Below are 21,744 nucleotides of genomic sequence, written 5' to 3'. Positions count from 1 at the left end.
TATTTGCTGGGCGGCAACTTGCTAGACATCACTTTCGTGCCATCTAGATTTCAGCGCGTTCTGCTGCCTTGGAACTATTCGCACAACAGACCGCTACTGACAACAATATTTCATTATTGGTGCTGTCAATTTCAATAAATCTATTGGATAATTCAAAAGAAATTGCCACGGTCTCTTCGTTGTTTAAATGTTTTTACTGTTTTTGTTTTGTTGTATATATTTATATGTTATTAAAGTTTTATATTCCTACTACTTTGTTGGAGTGCTATATATTTTTAATGTGACACATAATTGTAAAAACTTTGATGTACAAAGAGTCATTCCTGGAATCTTCCGCTTCAGGCTCTGTCCCCTCCCCAATCACAATACAGGATAGTTTTCAGATAGTAGGAACACGTGTGGTGTGACGGATCTCATCGGGTGTGGGCCTTGATCTACTATAACTCCTTTGAAGAGGGGTGATTCTTTACAGCTGGGGCCATAAACTACATCTGCAGGGCTAGCTGATAGCCTGGACAATCGGACACAGAGGAAGAGGAGTGTCAGAGGGTGCGGTAGTGAATAGGGCGAAAGGGAGGTGTCGGGCGGGCACAGTGTGATTCTCAGGGAAGAGCAGCGCAGATGGGGGGAGGTTTATTGCCCATGCATAAGACAGAGAGCGGGGGTGACCAGTGCCTGGGGAAGATGCTTGCGAGGGTGAGGAGCCATGCTACGAATCGACAGCGTGCAGAGAGTGGGTCTGGTCAAGACATCTAAAATGGCTGCCGTGCACGACAAAAGTGTGGCATTTCAAAAAAGGCAAGATGGCGCAGACAATGTTTTTCAACACTTCCTCATTTCCTTCGAATCGAACGTTAACAGACGTTGGGGCATATTACCAAAGTTAAGCGATATTTATCGCTAACGATGCTTACCAACGAATTTTTTACCGCTAAGCATCATCAGAAATTATCGAAGATAAACCTTGCTATTATCAAGGTTTATCACAAATGCGATAATAAACGGCCGCAATGCATGAATATCGCTAAAAACTCAGCGATATTCATACATTACCGAGCTAATGCTCTTAGCCATGTTATCCACCTCCCATTGGATAACATGGCTAAGAACTGCTCAGGGCAGGTGTTACTTTTTGGAGATATTCGCGCTTAGCGCGAATATCTCCAAAAGTTGGTAATAGGAGATAGATATCTTGCATGTTGTAATGCAAGTTATTGTGGTATATGGAACTCATACCATAATCTCTCAGGAAAGCAGAAACTGATCCTTTTGGGACCGCCTAAAAAGGCCTAGGGGGTGAGGAGTACTCTACTTTGCCCCCTTTTCACGTTCCGAACTATTTTATTTTACTCTCTTCTGTAATTACACAAAATAGCAGCGATAAGATGCATCGGAGACACACAGTGAGAGAAAGGAGGCTGGAGATGAAGAAGAGATGTCAAATACACATTGGAGATAATATAGTGGCAGAAGGGAAGTAAATATGAGTAAACTTACCATGTAACATAAAAATGTTGCACTCTATACTATAAGTCTCATTTTATACTACAATCACTTCGCTACAACCTCATAAATTAAAAATAAAAATGAATAATGTCTCAAACAATTTTTGATTTCTAAATATACATTTATTCTTCAGAATTTTCTAAATTTGAAAGAACTAGTAACATGTCCTCATCAGCAATGTCCTCATGAAAAGTCTCCAATAATGATTCTTGTAACTCTATGGTCTCCAAACACTCGATAAATTCGCCATCAAGAGATTGATCAAAAAAATCATTCAAGTCATCTCCTCCTTCTGACAATATTTCATTATTGGTGCTGTCAATTTCAATCAATGTAGTGGAATCATTCAAGTCATCTCCTCGTGACAATATTTCATTATTGGTGCTCTCAATTTCAATCAATGTAGTGGAATCATTCAAGTCATCTCCTCCTTGTGACAATATTTCATTATTGGTGCTGTCCATTTCAATCAATCTAATGGAATCATACAAGTCATCTCCTCCTTGTGACAATATTTCATTATTGCTGCTCTCAATTTCAATCAACGTAGTGGAATCATTCAAGTCATCTCCTTGTGACAATATTTCATTCTTGGTGCTGTCCATTTCAATCAATCTAATGGAATCATACAAGTCATGTCCTCCTTGTGACAATATTTCATTATTGGTGCTCTCAATTTCAATCAATGTAGTGGACAATTCAAAAGAAATTGCCACGGTCTCTTCATTGTGAGCCATTTTATTTTGAAATTGCTTGCTGTAAATTGCAGAAAAAAATAATCACTTTCATTTATCGTTTTTAGTAATACATAATATAAAACTAACGTTATCAAGTATTTAGTATAACAGAAGGACTGCAAATAAATAACAGAAAACATTTTTCAAATTATCTTCAAGTGTACAACATAGTTCCCCTTACAAATTAACAACTCACCTTTTTAAAAGTAGGAAAAGTGTTAGTACTGTGTAAATCAAACACCAGAAATTCACCACCAAAAATTCCTCACAAATGTACCTCAGACAGTAGTATCACAAAATGGCTGTGGTTTCCTCTCATTTGACATATATACATAACCAATTAACTTTCATCACACACAAATACAAACCAAAGTAACATTTTAATTGGTTCTAAATTTCAACACTTTCAAATGTGTTTTCCCCATGCAATTTTCCATAGGACATTTACATACGTCTACAGCCTGAATGGCTGAACGGAATTACACCAAACTTGGCAAAATGGTACATCAAACCTAAGAGGTCAGGAAGGATCTACTATGCCCCCTTATGGTCATTTCCCCCTTCGCTTTGACCTCCTCTTGTCTCTCAATCCTACCGAGAGACAAGATGGCGGCCGCTACGGACTGTTTGGAATGTTGACAGACGCCGGAGAACCAATCAGCTTCGCAAAGCTCCGTAACGCGAAAAGTACGCGAAGCGGAGCGCTGTTACAGATATATATCTTTTTTTGAACGTTAATTTCTCAAAATCCACTGGAGCACATATATTGAGACCTAGCAAAGGCACATCGGGCTACCAGTCCCTAATATTTTACCAAGTTTCGTGCAAATCCATTCAGCCGTTCGATTATTATTATTATTTTTTTTTTTTGCCCCGCGGGGCCCTTTTAAAACCTCCACATCAAACCTAGGGGGTCAGCGAGGATCTACTATGCCCCCTTATGGTCATTTGCCCCTTCGCTTTGGCCTCCTCTTGTCTCTCGATCCTACCGAGAGACAAGATGGCGGCCGCTACGGACTGTTTGGAATGTTGACAGACGCCAGAGAACCAATCAGCTTCGCTTCACAAAGCTCCGTTGCGCGAAAAGTACGCGTCCTGGGCCGCTGCCCGGTCCGCTGTTACAGATATATATCTTTTTTTAAACGTTAATTTCTCAAAATCCACTGGAGCACATATATTGAAACCTACAAAAGGCACATCGGGCTACCAGTCCCTACAATTTTGCCAAGTTTCGTGCAAATCCATTCAGCCGTTCGGGCTAAAAGTGAGGCCAACCGCCCTATGGAAAACTCAATGTTAAAAACACGTTTTGGGACCCCCCTTTTTTCTCGGCCCCCCCTTGACGAACCCCCCCCAAATTTTCAAGGGCTGCTCAGAAACAAAATGTGCCATGTTCCTGAAAATTTCAGCCAATTCCGTCCACAAACGCCAAAGTTATTAGACATAGAATTTTCAAAAATCCCATAGAGAAAAAATCCTAACTATATATACCTACTGGCGACCGCCAGTAGGTAATATATATATATATATATATATATATATATATATATATATATGGATCCAGTACAAACCCATATGTTTTTTTATTTATTTTTTAAGGACTTCCAGAATCAAATCTCCGTATGAAATTTAGAACATCTGATTGGCTCAAGTTGCCCCAACGGGTGAACCAGTTGAAAATCCAACTAAGATTAACTATATAGCTGATACTAGTGATCCGTTATTGGTATACTCCCAGATAAGAACTTTGTATATATTGATGAATAGTAACTTTTTGTAAAAAAAAGCTTTTTTCTTCACTTTTTCACAATATCATATATATAATCATTTATGGTATAAAAAAAAATCTTTTATTCACTTAGGATTAGGCAGGCACTGTGGGCACTTAAAGGACTTTTTGCGAAACAATTAATAATTGCATTATGATATACAGTTATTGAAATCATGTATAGATGTTATTATCTAAGATATGGTATAAAGTTATGAAATTTATTGTGAGAAAATTAAATTTTTGATTAAATTATATATATAGTTATATTATATGTAATTATTGTAAATAAGATTTATGTATATTTATTTGTATATACATTGTTTCATTCTATTGGTTGGATTTGTTCAACAATGATTTCATTTCCAGTAATTTATAGTTCAATACTTTATATGATTGAGGGAAAAAAACTATGCATTCATGCAGTTATATTGTTTTATGTGCCCTTATTGTTCTTATGGGTTTGCACCTATGTGGTGTATAGATGAGTATTTCATCTATGTTTATTTAACATGTGACTCACTAAGGAGGTGGAGCATCACGTAAGAAAAAAAGTATTTAATTGTTAGTTGACCAGATGTATGGTGTGTGATCAAGGGCACGAGTTGCTCGAAACGCGTCGCCTGAGAAGTTGAATAAAATCTCCCTTACTGCAGCCTTGGGTCCGTGTCTTCATTACAGGAAGTTGATGGTATGAAGATTGTGTTGATATATATATATATATATATATATATATATATATATATATATATATATATATATATATATATATATATATACATATATATATTTATATATTTATTTAAAAAAATAATTAGTTTACAGTACACCAACACATGAAAGTCTTAGTCTGGCAGTGGTGTTCTGTATCACCTGCAGCTTGCCGAGTAGGGACCTGTTTATGTCAGCATAGAGGGCGTTTCTGTAGTCTAACCTGCTGGTGATGAGTGCGTGGGTGACTGTCTTCCTTGCCTCGGGGGTGATCCATTTGAAAGTCTTACGGGGGATGCGGAGGGTGTTGAAACAGCTGGTGGCAACGGCGTTGACCTGTCAGTTCATGGAGAGGGAGGAGTCGAGTATGATGCTGAGGTTTCTGGCATGGTCTGTGGGGGTCTCGGGCAGCCGAGGGCAGTGGGCCACCAAGTGCTGTTCCATGCCGATGGGGTGGTTCCAAGGATGAGGACTTCAGTCTTCTCAGAGTTAAGCTTTTTGCAGCTATTGCTCATTTGGGCTACAACATCTTGTATTCCTTCCTGGATGTTGAGTCTAGTGGTGGTGGAGTCCTCCTTGAGGGTGAGGATGAGCTGGGTATCGCCTGCATAGGATACTATGCTGAGGACCAGCTGTCAGACGATGGCAGCAAGGGGGGCCATGTAGATGTTGAAGAGGGTTGGGCTGAGTGATGATCCCAGTGGGACTCCGCAGTTGATCTTCGAGGGTTCAGTCGAGGGCGGTTTCTCGTATGCTGGCATTGTGTAGTCTGACTGCAAGTGTGTGGTGTGAGACAGTGTTGAATGCTGCTGACAGGTCAGGAAGAATCAGGGCTGCAATGTGGCCTTTGTCAAGGAGGGGACGAATGTCTTCTGTGGCTGTGAGTAGGGCGATCTTGGTACTGTGGTTGCTGTGGAATCTGGATTGAGAAGGGTCGAGGACGTTGTTGTCTTAAAACAACCTTGTTAGTTCTGTATTGATGGTTTTCTCGGCGACTTTCACTGCAAAAAGGAGGAGCGAGATGGGACGTTAGTTCTTGAGGTCTGTAGGGTCTGCTGAGGGGTTCTTGAGGGGGGCCTGACTTCTGCGTGTTTCCAGTTGTTGGGGAAGGTGTCAGTCTCGAAGGTGGTGTTGATGGTGCATTGTATTTCAGGTGCGATGGCGGCTCTGTGGTAGATGTGTGGTGAGCAGGTGTCAGTGGAAGCCCCTGAGTGGATACCTTTCATGGTTTATGCGGTCTTTTCGGTTGTGACCAGGGTCCAGGGGGAGATGGTGAGCTGGTTGGCGTTGCCGGAGGGCAGAGTGGCTACGGAGTCAGGTGTGAGGTTTTTGAAGTTGTCGTAGAGGTTTTTGATTTTCAGGTGGAAGTGAGATCCGAGCTAGTCACAGAGGTGATGGGGGGGGGTGATGTCTGTGGCTTAGCTGCAGGGCTTGCGGAGTTTCTGGATAACGCTGAAGAGTTCCTTGGAATTGCTGGAGTGGACGAGGATTTTGTTGTGGATGAATGTCCTTTTAGTTGTTCTGATGCGTTGGTGGTTTTTCATCATTGCGTTCTTGTATGTGGTGTCGTTTTCTGGTGTCTTGCTGTTTCTCCAGTTCTTCTACAGGTGTTTGCAGGTGTGCCTGACTTCATGGAGGTCGGTGGTGAACCAGGTGGAATTACTAGGGTGCTGTTTGTTGGGGTTGCATAGCGGGGTGAGCTTGTCTGCGCAGTTGGAGATCCAGGTGTAAAGTTCCCTGGCGGCGCCGTTGGCATCAGTTGCACCGGTGGGGTTGTTGAGGTTGAGTTGAGTTGACCCTCAGTGACTTTGCTCCAGTTCCTTCATGGGGGGGGGCGTGGAGTGGATTTGGGTGGCTTGGGTTTGTCGACTAGGAAGTGTACCCAGTGGTGATCGGTCCATGGGGGTTGCATGGTGTGACTGAAGTAGACGCTATTTCCTCCGGCGAAGAAGGGGTCCAGGGTATGTCCTGTCTTGTGGTGTAGTGTAGTTCCTATATTCCCAATAGGCTCTGCGCATTGGAATCATATATCCTGTAGATTAGACGTAGGACTGAGGTCGACTAGGTCTCTACCGAATATACTAAACTTAATTGTGTGTGCCAGCTAGCTCAGAGGTCACTAGAAACTTTCTCGAATTAAGAGGGGATTAGTCTCTGACAACCGCATAAACATGACAACTTTGTTTCCCCAAGATAAAACGTATCTTCAGAGTCGTGGAAACAATAGATAGATATTTCACTCAATCGTGCATGCTTCGTTTCACCAGAGGTGCAGAGAAATAGACAGACGGGCGTTTTCAATAAAAGGTTTTATTGAACAGTCTTCTTTCTCAAGCATAAGAAATGAACTGCTACAATAGTAAAACTGGTAGTAAAATATAATGCATACAGTATAAATAGTAGAATAAAATAATACTGTAAGAGCATTGTATGGTTCCTAAACCATAGAAAAATACATACACAAATAACAGAGGCTAAAAGTACTCAACTGGTGCTTCTAAAATACGCCTACCCCGATGTACCTAACCTAAGCTTAGTACGAGGGAAGAAGTAAGTGAGGTGTAGCATAAATGTAGTATTCTTTTGCCAAGAATCTGCCAAAGATTTCTCTAAGGGTCTAATCAGCTCCGTACCTTAGTTTAGAATGAAGAAGGCTGGTCTCGGGACTCGATTTCCCAGCAACCTGCAAGGGTAGCATGGAAACACTGGAGCTGGATTTCTTGGCAGGAGAAAAGACAACATCTCTCTCAGGTGCATCTGCTGGAGGGTCGGCTTCCTTCGGCACTTGCTGTAGCAGGCTGCGTTGGACAAGTAAATAGTCAAACTGCTCCAAACCACTGAGTGTTTGCTTGGGCAAGTGTGGACATATTTATACCTTGAATGTGTCTGGTTTGATGTATGGTTGGACATAATATCGTCATCAAAGAGTCTCAGTTCTTTGTAGACGCCATTAGTTCTTGGATAAATCAGTGCTCAAGCAAGGGGAAGTCCCTGACTGCTGAAGGCGGGTTTTCCTAAGAAATCGCTGTGGATTTTCAGAACTAGTGGAAGTAGTCCTGCCGTATTTGGACTGCATGAGCTATGCCTAAATATGGTTATGATTTCTATGCCTATATAAGGATATGGTGATTTATACCTATATAAGGGCATGAATTGAGAAACTTACAATAGGGTCCTAAAAAAATACATAACATTGGGTCAGTGTGGTGACAAGTTTTTTAGTCCGATTTTGGTAAGATTGTTGAGGAGGGCGGCAGAGTTGGGGTTGTGGGGGTTTTCGAGGTGGAAGTTTAGGTTTCCGTGGAGAATGTATTCAATGGCGGTGATGGCGTGGGGTGCGATGAGGTCAGAGATGGTGTTGGCGAAGAGGGTCCGGGGGGTCTGTAGGCGAGGGTGCCACAGAGTGTGCAGTTGGGGCTGGCCTGGACGTGACGGTGCAGGTGTTTGGCAGCAGGGAAGACTTCTCTGGAGGTGGTGAGGGATAGGGAGTTTTTGTGCGCAATGGCGAGGCCTCCTCCTAGGTGGTTGGGGTGGTCCTTCCTCTGGATCTTGTATCCGTCCGGGATGGCGATGCCGATGTCGGGGATAGAGGAAGCATTGGTCCAGATTTCCATCAAGATGGCGACGTCGGGAGAGAGTGAGTCCAGGAGGGTCCAGATCTCCACGGCGTGTCTGTGCATGGAGCCCACGCTGAGGAGGATGCATCTTAGGGCGTCGGTGGTGTTGGCTGCTGGGGTGGTGGTGAAGGTCTGGCGGCAGTGGTGGCAGGAGAACTGGCTTTGGGTCATGTTCGGCATGGCCTGTTGGCAGTTGTTCATTCTTCTGGGGTTGAGTACGAGGAGGGCAGCCTCGTAGCATTGTGTGCTCAGAGATCCAGGGTTCCTGGCGCTGGTCGTGGTCGGGTCGCGGATGGGAGCAATGGGCTTGCCTTTGGTGCGCCTTCGTTGAAACCCTAAAACCAGTCCTAGGATGCTTGTTTCCAATCCAGGGAGGATCCGGCCTGGCATTTCGGGCTTGACTGTTCCCATTGGGCGCAGGGTCAAGACTGATTTGCACATGGCTGGTTTCTAAGTGGAATGGCAGGGTGAGCAAACAATTATGGATTTAGACCCAAATCTATGTACTGTGGTGAATGTATGACATTGTTCTGCATTCTGTCCATCAATTGTTCTTTTTGCTCTCATCATAAATAGGGGCCATAGTCTCTGACCAGAAAACACCTGATCCCTGTATGGTCATTCTTAACAAGAGCAAAGCAGTAACACTGTTTCAAATACATTTATTAAGGGGTGATATTGATAATATGTGTGAGATGTAGGACAGGTTGACTAGGGTTCTAACTGAGAAAATTGACAAAGTATCGGTCTTGGTAACCAACATAAGCAATGATGCTTGTGCTTGTAAAAATTAACAGGCCCGCAGATTACCAAACAATATGCTACGTACAGTCTAATGCCTAATAGAGATAAGATAGGTACTCTACTCTACCCAAGGCACTACATCCAGGTGCACAGACTGCTTCTAGCAACAACAGGAAAAGAAGGGAACTGATAGGTGACAGATATATGCCTAATATGAGTGGCCCTTCTGCTTATCTTTTACCCCCTAGAGTGACATCCAGCCTATAATCACCAAAGTTATGTTAGACACATAGACACAACTGATACACCAGCCAATATTTCCAAATTGTGTGATATATTCCTGACAAATGTCCTTAAATTATTACTAGGAGCCAATGATACTTATGATTCAATAGTCAATAAAGTGATCCACTGGCTGAGACATGTGAGAGGGTGTAGATCGATAATTTGGGAAGATCCAGGCATTACGTATTATCACTGTGCAGAGTAAATTTGATAGCATACGGCTCAAATTAAAGTTGAGGGATTTAGCCGAAGGGCTAATAGCATTGGAGCTGAGGTTTAGGCCACTGATAAACTAACTGACACAACTTAAGTACAATATTCCCATTAGTCAAAGTTTTCATTTTGTGGCTGTTCCAGTTGAGTCATTGAATCTCTCCCAGATTTATTGACTGCAATTCCATACATGGGGAGCTTCATGTGATATAACAAAGCTCAAGATGACAACTAACTTTACCCAAGGGACTAAGTCTATTCCACATTTAGGTTCTAGAAGTAAAGCTGAGGGGACAATATGCAAAATACTTAGTCCTAAAAGTGAGTCACTTGAACAAACTTGTCGTAAATTTCCAGTCTTGTTTAATGGAAGGAATGAGTAGAATAATGGTGCATCTCTTAGATTACTATCATCGAACCTAGCGGGTATAAGAGCTAAACTCTCTGACCCTGATGTCCTACAGGACACATCGTCAGTAGAGACAGTATACAGAAGTGGTTTTCTTACATTGAATGTTAATGCAGTTTCATCAGTGTAAGATAGAGCCTCAGATGGCCTCTTAATTTGGCTGAGGATGGACCTCTTCCCAAGAGCCAAAAAGTACCCTTTTTTAGGAAATATCTGCTGGGCCTTGAACTAACAGTGAACCCATCACAGGGAGTGAGAATTTTGCTCATTGTTAATATATACATCAGATCAGTTTCGCCTAATATACTGTCTCCAATAATAGATCGGCTTAATGATATGTTGATACAATTTAATCAAAGTGCCCTTAAAGTCATTTTCTGAGTCTGAGTTAACCCCTTTTAAGGATACATTTAGGGACCTGATTACCTGTGATAATGAGGCCCACACTTCATGTTTGAACCATGCCATAAAGTAGTATGATCTGCTGAATCTGGGAAGTCTGTGGTATATCCCTGAAGAAGCCATAAAATGTGCTAAGAAGATCTTTATGAAAATCTATTGGGAATGGGCTATGTTTAGAATATGGTCTGAGCATAGGGAGGGGTCCTTAACATGGCAGCTTTTGTGCCATAAATGCTCACCTAGATTTGAAACCTATATGGATAGTGTTATAGCATGTGTCTCCTAGTTCGCTGCTGCGCAGCCTGAGTGAGTGTGATGTAATAGAATGTTCATGAGTGCATGGTTTTGATGAGGGGTCATTTGGAATGGGTGGGGCTGAGCAGCAGGATGGTGCTCCCGGTGGGGCCTTTACCATCTTACTTGTAACTGAATAAACTACGTAATCCACACTACTGGCTACTGGACTAATTCCTACAAGGACCCTACTTCATTTACAAAAGATAGGATTTATGCTTCTGTGGCCAAACACCTGTTTATCCAATTTTGAAGTGGTACCTTGTCTTTAAGATCATGCACCATGGCTTGGAGCAAAACTGTGTGTGGACCGGTTATTGCCCTTTTTGTCCATTAACAAAGGAAATAGAGAGCATTTCCTTTTGTTCTGCCCTAGATACTCTATTCTATGAACACAATGGATAATTGCACTGTGTAAGATAGAAGGCTTAAGACATTATTAGGATGTGCAGTTAATTTTGAAAATCAACCTGAAATAACCAATAGAGATTGTGGTTTCATGCTTCCAACAGAGCCAATCAAATGAAAAGACTCGCAACTGGGAACTAGTAACAGTCATGAATAATTCTTGCTATCTACTGCACACATAGGTTATTGCTATTTGTTTGATATGTTACCTGATTTAAATGATTTATTAGCATATTGTGGTCACTTTAAACAGTCATGAGTTGTAAGATTAGGTTATCATCAGATTGATATGGACTACTTTATCAACGGGGCAGATCCTTTTAGCCTAGTTTTATGTCTTTTCTTGAATTTATGTTGGTTATAGTTCTACTGCCCTAACTGAGGATTTTATAATAGACTAACTGAATGTTTTATCGAATAACGGGATTGTGTATCAACTTTGGCTGCTATATTTTTAGGTATTTAATGTATTAATTTGCACTATGACTTTTAGGGTCACACGACCGAAATAAAGTACTTTGATGATAATGATTCAAAATCTGGATTGTATATTGGAATAGGCAGAATTTGTTAAGATGAACCTGTATTTATGTTTTACAAGTGTGCCAGATTCAGACCATGAGTGCTGTGGGTCCCATAAATGTCAGGTAGGTGTAGAGGGCCGGCAAATTTCCCCCACAGGCATTAAGCATGAAGGTCCTTATGGTATGCTGACTCATCCATGGTATGGTGAACCCATTGATTAAAGACCGCCAGCTGTGCCATCCAGTAGCATTTCTGTATGTTTGGCAGAGCTATCGTACCAATCCTGTGTTAATTTAGTCAAAGCTATGTGTGGGGGTCCTCCACTCCAAAGCAAAGTTCTGACTTCTCCCTCTAAAACTTTAAAATAAGCTGTAGGAACTATGAATAGTGTTTTCTGAAGTACATTAAGGAAATGTGGCAAAATGCCATACTATTGAACAGTGCAGTGATAGAGACCTCCAGTGATAGACATCAATTTTAAGGGACAGCGAAAGGGCCTGGATGTTTTTGGTGATGAATAGGTCAGGGTCAGGGTCGGTGGTGACATAAATGCCAAGATAGTGGAAGCTGACAGTTGCTATTAGTGCCTCACAATCCACTGGGAAGTCTGGTGTACAACCACATAAAACGTATACGATGGATTTGGACCAACTGATGGTGTATTCAGAATAGTTACAAACAATAGTGAAATGTGCAATATTCTGTGAAGATAGAATTGTGGATCTGCAATGTACAGCAGGATATTGTTGGCATAGAGAGAAATCATATCTTCCCATTCATCTGTCCAGTGCAATCCATGGATCAGTGAGCAAGACCGAACACAGGCCGCTATAGGTTGAAGAATCTGGGCAAAAAAGAATGGTGAGATTGGGCAACCTTGTCTGGTCCTGTGTCGGAGGGGGAACACAGGAGATGTCCTCCCACTAACCTTGACTTGGGTTATGGGCTCAAAGTAGAGAAACTGCAGCCAGGACAAAACCTCCCTGCTGCTCAGCCCTACTCCAACTGCCTCTCTGCCACACACCCAACATTCTATCATGCACTCTCTCACCAACATTCCACACAGGATGAACAGCAGGTATAACACATTTCTCTTTGTTGACATTAATAAAAACAACAGCAATGAAATTTACATAAATTGAGATATACAGTACGAAGCCAATAACATAGTACAACGCTAAAATTAATGCAAATGTATAACAAAAGATAAAGGTAGAGAGAATGAAAGAATGGAACAGGAAGAAGTGAAAGCACAAAAGAACGAAACAGGAAGAAGTGGAAGCATACGCACACCAGCCATCCATCACACACCACTTCTCCCTTTGTTATAAAGAAAACACAAAAGTCCAAACTTTAAACAGTAGTAGCATAAAAAGACATCTTTGCCCACACAACAGTTAGGGTTGTGAGGTGTGGCTTAGAGTTTTACTACACTGAAACATAGGAAATCACATAAACTCTGTAAAAGCAACATCAAAGCGAACATTGAGAAGTAATATTACGTAAGTAATTAGCATCATGTATTAATATTCAGTATTATGACTGTAGATTAAGATAAAATGTGGGACCGGACCGCAATGGGAGGAAGTAACTTACCAATCCATAACCACGTAGCTGTGGGAAGCAACTTTAAAAATCATAACCACGTAAATGTGGGAGAAAACACTGTAAAAACCACACTTCAACAGTAAGCAAACTGTAAATAAAGCAGCAATGCATCTAACATACTGCAAGTCAGAGATAATGCAAATTATGCTATAAAATCCGTAACACAATTGGTGGTTGTACAGGACCAACCAATAACTACATAAGAGTGGGAAGAGTGGGAAGCAGGAACACCATAAAATGGACCAAGCCATAACCACATACCAGTGGAAATCAAGAAGACCAAAGGACACATCAAGGCGTAAACACCTGCATAAAACAAGCGAAAGAAACAAACATCGCATATGAAGCATATATGAAAAATGAACCTCAAGAAATAAGGAATGAAACATTAAAACATTTGAGTCCACTGAATGCAGTGTCCCAAGAAAACAATAAGATAAATAAATAAAGTAGTCACCATGGACTTCAGAAATCTATTCTTCACTTAAATCCAAAACAATGTAAAAGTGGGAATAATCAACACAATGGAACATAATGTAAGCAAACAACATTAGCATTGCAATATGTACTAAAATGATAGCCATCATCTGCGGTGTACCCCAGGGCTCATCCCTCAGCCCCACCCTGTTCAAGGTCTACATGGCCCACCTCGCCCAAGTGGCCCGTCAGCACGACCGGAACATCATCTCCTACGCCTACGACACCCAACTCATCCTCTCCCTCACCAAGGACCCACACACCGCCAAAACCAACCTCCACGAGGGAATGAAGGCAGTCGCCGAGTGGATGAGGAGCAGCCGACTGAAACTGAACTCGGACAAGACGGAAGTCCTCACCCTCGGCCCCACCCCCTCTGCCTGGGATGACTCCTGGTGGCCGACCACACTGGGAACAGCACTGACACCCACGGACCACGCACGCAACCTAGGATTCATCCTCGACTCCTCCCTCTCCATGTCGAAGCAGGTCAGCGCCGTCTCCTCCTCCTGCTAAAACACCCACCGCAGGCTTCTCAGGATCTACAAATGGATCCCGACCAAAACCAGAAGAACAGTGACCCAAGCCTCGTCAGCAGCAGGCTGAACTACGGCAACGCACTCTACGCAGGAATCCCGACCAAAAACCTACAATGGCTGCAACGCATCCAGAACGCCTCCGCCCGCCTGATCCTCAACATCCCTTGACGCCGCCGCATCACCTCCCACCTAAGAGACTGGTACTGGCTGCCTGTCGAAAAGAGGATCACCTTCAAGCTCCTCACCCACACACACAAAGCACTCTACAACACCGGACCAGCCTACCTGAACATCAGACTCAACTTCCACACCCCCGCCCACCAGCTCCGCTCCGCCAGCCTCACCCTCGCCACCGTACCGCTCATCCAACGAACGACCTCCAGCAGCAGATCCTTCTCCTTCCTCACCACCAAGACCTGGAACACCCTCCCCACTCATTTGCGGCAGACCCAGGACCTGCTCACCTTCAGGTAGCTCCTCAAGACCTGGCTCTTCGAACAGTAGCAGCTCCCCCTCCCCTCAGCGTCTTGAGACCCTCACGGGTAAGTAGTGCGCTTTACAAATTCACTGATTGATTGATTGATTGATTGAGGAGGATCCTCTAGGAGGTACAGGTAAGGTTGCGCGTGCTGAGGGAGGCACGCACTGAGTTTGAAAATATGAACCAGAGTGTCAGTTTAAACATCGTGAAAGTACGATAAATTTAAACTATGGTAACGGTGTTTCTCACAATTATAAACTCCTCGCAGATAGCTTGGATGCTCCTTAAGAATACGCAGAAATAAAATGAAATGAAAGTTCAGTCCTAGTTTGAACTTTAGGGACACATGCAGGGAGTAGGTAGTCCCCGTAGCGAGCAACTTTGGGCAGGCAGCAAGGTTTAAAGTGTGTAGCCAGAAGATAAGGGCACAGCATGTCAGCACCAATAAAGCAAGCTCTCCTCCAAATAAGAAGGCAGGCAGGAACTGGCATGTAGTGGGGAGGCAGAGATGCAAAGAGGTAGCGGGACACGGACACAAGAAACAGCCAGGTAGGCAAGCACTTCTGGGAAACTGCATTATATTTAGGAACTGTCCCAAATTCGCAGGAATTGGACGCTCCTCCATGGTGATGGGAATGGAAAAAAGTAAGGTAGAAAACTGGCACTTACTTGTAGGGCGACCGTTGAATTGGACACTTATGGTGTTCTTAGTGCCAGTTGAACAGGTACCTTAAATTTTTCCTTTGAGTTCGTTTTTCTTCTTGTTTCTTTCCAATTTGAAGTGGCACGCATAGATTTTCGTTTCTTAAATCGTCAACAAAATGTTGTAAAGGAAATAGAATCCATTCCATGTTGTATGGTAGACATTCCAAGTATTTATTTAAGTATAGAAGACATGTAGAGGAGAACCCCACCAGGGGAAGCCTCCCTGCTGCTCAGCCCTACTCCAACTGACTCTCTGTCACACACCCAACATTCTATCATGCACTCTCTCACCAACATTCCACACAGGCTCAACAGCAGGTATTGTATATGGCCTGGCGCCAGAAGGCCACCAGGACTCCAACACGCACTACGAAATTAAATACTCCTTTTGTCAATTTGCTATGCACTTTTATCCATGATAGATCATCAAAGGTTCAAATCATTACAATCATCATAAGAAATAAATCATTTGGAATTATCTAAATTTACATTACTTTCAAAGAACAGACATATGGATTTATACATTAAATATTACAAAACAATACAATAACACCCAATGCATTTCGGGGCATCAGCCCCTTCGTCAGGGGTCTGTTAAAGAAAAAAGAAAGAGAGAAAAGGAAACCTTGTTACTCTTGGTGCCAGGTAGAATAAATATTGCTAACTAATGTATGTATGTATGTATGTATAGGCGTTCTTATAAAGCGCTATCACTGTCACCCACCGGGCATCCTGGCGCTAAGACTATTCTGACACAAAGTGAGATTTTACCAGCTTCTGGTCTTACTGCATTGTACTGGGGAACAGGTAGGTTTTTAACTCCTTTTTAAAGATGGAGAGTACTTCCAGGCTCCTAATACTCAGTGGTAAGGAGTTCCACAGTCGTGCCGCAGCAGTCCTGAAGGAGCGACCGCCCATCCGAGTCCTCCGAAACTTGGGTACCACCACCAGGAATGCCGATGCCGATCGGAGAGTTCTTACGGGGGTGTACCAAGAGAATAGATCCTGTAAAGGGACCGGGCCTTGGCAGTGCAGAGCCTTAAAGACAATACACAGAGCCTTAAAATTCACCCGTTGAGAAATTGGGAGCCAGTGAAGATCCCTGAGCGCCTTAGTGGAGGAATCCGAGCGGCGCCGTGAAAGTGCCAATTTAGCGGCACAGTTCTGAATCCGCTGGAGTTTCCCAAGCACGGCAGTTGGAGCCCCCAGCAGCAGTGCGTTGCAATAGTCCAAACGACTAAGGATTATGCTCCGCACTACTTCTGGTTTTGCCAGTGCTGGAAGCAGAGGTAGAATCTTTCTCAGGGATCCAAGTAGGCCCATGCACGTGGCCACTGTCTTATTTACTGAGGTGTCCAGTTGTAAGTCGGAACTAAACATGACCCCTAGATTCCGAACTGAATCAGCCGGAAGATTAGAGCCCAGGAAGTCAGGAGGCCAAAAACCCTGTGGGAAGGGTCTGGGAATCCGGTCCAAGGAGCAGTGTAAAACCTCTGTTTTCGAGCTGTTGAATTGGAGGGAATTTTTCCCTAGCCATTCTGCCGTGGCCCTCATGCATTGGTGGAACACCTCCTGTGACACCCCACCCTTACCCTCAAACGAGAAGATAAGTTGGGTGTCGTCAGCATAATTGGTGACTGTAATGCCAAATGACCTGATCAGTGTGATCAGGGGCCGGAGGTACAGGTTGAAAAGGATGGGGCTGATGGCCGAGCCCTGGGGAACTCCCTGACCTACCCTCTTGATGTTAGATTGGTAGGGCGGTAGTGCAACTACCTGATGTCTTTGCCCAAGATAAGACACCAACCATTCAAGGGCCAATCCTGACACCCCCGCCTCCGACAATCTCCTGATCAGAGTCGCATGGTTGACCGTGTCGAACGCGGCCGACATGTCAAGCAGCACTAAAAAGGTTGCCTGGCCCATGTCGGCCCGCGTCCGAAGATCATCAAGAACAGACACCAAGGCTGACTCTGTCCCATGTGCCGGTCGAAACCCAAACTGAGCCACATCCAAGCAGTCGTTCTGCTCAAGAAAGTTGGATAGGTGTTTTGTGGCCAGTTTCTCTAGGATCTTAATGGGAAATGGCAGGAGGGAGATGGGCCTAAAGTTAGCAGGGCATGTGGGATCCAGATTTTCCTTTTTAAGCAGTGGGGAAACCACCGCCAGTTTCCAGCAGTCTGGCACCCGTGCCGAGGTGAGGGACTGGCAACAGGTAGGAAACAATGGTGGAAACAGCTCATCACGACAGAGTTTCCAAAATCTGGGTGGTAAAGGGTCAAGAGGAGAACCAGAGGACACCCCATCAGCCATAGAGCAGAAGTCCTCAAAAGATGGTAGCGGGAACGTGCTTAGCTCCACAGGTTTTATGCACTCCTTCTCATTGTCGGGCAGGATGGAATCATATGTAGTACTGTCAGTTTGAAGGGGGAGGTTATTTAAAATGTTGGTAATTTTATCCTCGAAGGCTAGTGCTAACTGATCGCATAGAGCTTGTGAGGCAGGGATGGCATTTTTGGTACATCCGGGATGAGCCAGGTCCTTTACGATCTTGAATAGGGCCTGGGATTTGTTGACCGCTGCCAACAGAGAATTTTCTAAAAATCTGGCTTTAGCCCGCTTGATCTGGGTCTTATAAAGTGCCAGTGCTTGCCTGAATAGGGCCCTATGCGATTCCAGGTACTGTTTCCTCCAGGTTTGCTCAGCCCATTTGCATTGTAGCTTGAGCTGCCGGAGATCTTCCGAGTACCATGGCATGGCAAGGTTGGTCCTATCTTTGATTCTCCTTACCGGGGCCACAGAGTCCAAAGCTGTGGAAATTTTCTGACAGAGAGTCTCGTAGCTCTCGTCGACGCTCCCTCCCAACACAAAGCCGTCCGGCAACAGAGAAGGCAGGGCGGCTTGCCTGAGGAGCCTGGACCACAGTCTCCCCGTTCTCGTGCCCGCCACGCTCTCTCTCTTCAGAGGGGTGCTAGTGCACGAATGGGAGAACTGAACTAGAGCATGGTCCGTCCAACACTGCGGCTGAACATCAAGAATAGAGGTATTGCCGGGATCAGCAAAAAGTAGGTCAAGTATGTGGCCCTTTACATGGGTTTTATAGAGTACTAGTTGTTGTAGCTCGATGTTAAGACAAGCTTGTACCAGTTCTTCGTAGGCCGACTTAGTTGAACCCTCTGAGCACAGATTGAAATCCCCCAACACCATCATCTTAGTGTGGGAGTGGGAGAGATCATATACCAGGTCAATGAGCTCAGGAACGGCCGCTAGCGGGCAAGCTGGGGGTCTGTAACATAATAGACCTGTGAGTAGCACCCCTCCCGGGTCCTTGATGGAAAAGGCCAGAGTTTCACATCCAGCAATAGCCTTAACATTGTGCTGAACAAGATGTAGGGTCTGTCTGAATATAATGCCAATTCCACCTCCTCTGCCTCCCGCTCTAGGAGTATGCACTATTTTAAAGCCCGGGGGGCACGCAAACCCCAATTCCACAGAGCTAGTAGATGTTGTCCACGTCTCTGTCATGAAAAGTATGTCAATCTTCAGGGACTCTATAAGTAGCGCAATCTCGTCGCAATGTTTTACGAGCGAGCGCACATTTAGCAGTCCACAAGATACCACCGCTGGGTGCTTGCTGGAGGAGTTGTCTCTTAGGTTACTGGCACAACCAGAGTTGAGACTCAGAAGCTCCTCGCGAGAGTACGAGCGGAGGGGAGCACCTACGTGCCCAGAGGCATTCCGTCCGGCCCCCGGCGCTTCCCGTGCGCGAACGGGCGCAAACGGGCTTACCTCTGGCGCACCTCCAGCGCTCCGCCTGCGCTCCCGCTGCGCACCCACGCTGCGCGCCTGTGGGGTAGCCATCTTAAATAGCCGTAGTCTCTGCAGTCCTGTAGTGCGAGCACTAGACCCCCCAACCAAGATGGCGCCCGCAATTCGGCGCTCCCTGGCTTCCCTCACTCACCTAAGATGGCGGCTGCAAACAGCCCAGTGCGATGTCTCCAGAAGCCCTCAGTTCCCTAAGCAGGTCAGTTTCCCGCTAAGTGCGGGATGAGGGGCACGATTTAAGGTGCAAGTGAGAGGGGAGGAATCACAACTAATGTTTCTGATAATGCTAAGCTTACCTCGTTATTGCAAGTGTTACGTGCCACTATGTAATATAGTGCATGTGAGAAAAACGCTGATGCTGTCTTGGATGTACAAAGTCTGTGAAAGATAATGATAATCACAAACTTTTGATTATCGGACTATTGAAAAAATAAGGCTCATTGGAATGACAATATACCAGCAACTTAAACGCTGTATTGGGCTCACCTGTGGTTTTCCTAAATGTAACCTTAATCCGTCGACTCTGAAATGTGTAAACAAGTGGATCTTAATTCCTCTTGTCAAATATTACAATAAACGGTACAAGCGTTTGTATAAAGAAGCTCGTTTTACCTGCAGGGCATTCCGTTATAACTTGGCCCCGCTCTCACGCTCCTTGTATGAATCAGCCTGTGAAACATTGAGACCAATGCACAGGCTTTAGTAACACGCGGATATAACACCCTTCAACATTACCAACTCGGTATAGCACATTCGCTTACCTGCGGGTTCGAAAATTGGATCAGTCCCGCTGAATATTTAAATGGTTTGAATCGCTCTGCGTGAAAAAAAGGGATACACGCGGGTATTAGACAAGCTATCTGAGCGGGCGGGAGGCTTCGCTATTGAATATTTCCACCGGATATACCAACCCCAGTGAGCGACAAAAAACGCGACGAGGAAAAGGAAAAGGAAAAGGAAGGGGAGAAGAAAAAATCGGGTCTACGGAGTCAGACCAAAGCCTTGTGATTAATATTTCTAGTCACCATTTAACTAAATCAGAGGAACAATTGCTTAACAAAGGAACAACTTTTGTCAATACTTACCATACGAATCAACTTGAGACAGAAATAGCTCTCTTTAAATTCATGAGGATTTTAAGATTGAAGCTTTTTTTCACAATACTTAACCCCATTGAGAACGAAGACAACACTCCCATTAAATTCAAGCCTAAAAGTACTTTTATGGCTCCAATCTCTCATAAAAGCCTGGATACATTTGAGTTGCTAGTCAAGGCAGATCTGAGCAATATTCAATACAAGAGGAAACTCAACAACTTAACAAGGGCTGAATACAGCACTCTCCAAGCATTGATTAACAACAAAGAGATTACAATCCAAAAAGCCGACAAAGGAGGAGGACTCGTAATAATGGATTCGGATTTTTATGTAAAGAAGGGATATGAACATGTGCAGGATGTGAATACATATGCCAAACTAGATGGTGATCCAACGACTGCAATCACTAGGAATCTTGATGCAATATTGGATAAGTCAGAGGAATTGGGATGGTTGAACACCACGACAAAGCGATATTTGAGGCAAATTTATCCGAGAAGACCAAGGATATACTTTTTGCCAAAAGTGCATAAAGACCTTAAGAATCCTCCGTTCAGGCCGATAGTGTCTGGCTGTTCATCTATCTTTGAGAATTTGGGCATCTTTATCGATGCCCATATGCAATCATTCATCCAAAATTGGCCAACTTATTTGGAAGACACTTCGGACTTCTTACGAAGTCTATCAACTATCGATACCGAAGGAATAACGGATTGGACTCTATGCACAATTGATGTGACATCATTGTATACATCTATTCCTCACATACAAGGCCTAGAAGCAATGGAGTGGGCTTTACTCCGAGATGACAAACCAGATGATTTGAAGTGCCTAATACTACAATTGTTGGAATTCTGTTTAGAAAACAGCTACTTCACATGGGAAAATGATTACTATATGCTGCTCACGGGGACAGCAATGGGTTTTCCGGGGGCCTGTATATATGCAAACATTTTTATGGCCAAGTTTGAACTGGATTACATTCTTGAAGATTATACTTGGCAAGATGGCCTTGTATATTATAAGCGATACATAGACGATGTCTTCATAATATGGAAACGGTCAACTTCGGATCTAATTCAAAATATCAAAAGTTTGAATCTTGCAAATTCCAGAATTCAATTCCTGCACACTATCAGCAAGGTAGCTCTACCCTTCTTGGACGTATGGGTTGAACTTAAAGGTAACTCCATCAACACAACCCTCTATAAGAAACCTACAGACAAGAACACCGCATTACTGTATGGAAGTTTCCACCCTTCAAACCTCATCAATAACTTACCGGTGTCTCAATTTATGAGGATCAAAAGAATATCTTCTGATAAGGAGAGTTGTGATAAGTACATTGAAGAACAAAAACAACGTTACTTGGACAGAGGGTATCCGCGAAAAC

This window comes from Lissotriton helveticus, chromosome 1_1 (assembly GCF_964261635.1).
Source record: "Lissotriton helveticus chromosome 1_1, aLisHel1.1, whole genome shotgun sequence".
Lineage (NCBI taxonomy): Eukaryota > Metazoa > Chordata > Amphibia > Caudata > Salamandridae > Lissotriton > Lissotriton helveticus.
Note: the sequence above shows the minus strand (reverse complement) of the source record.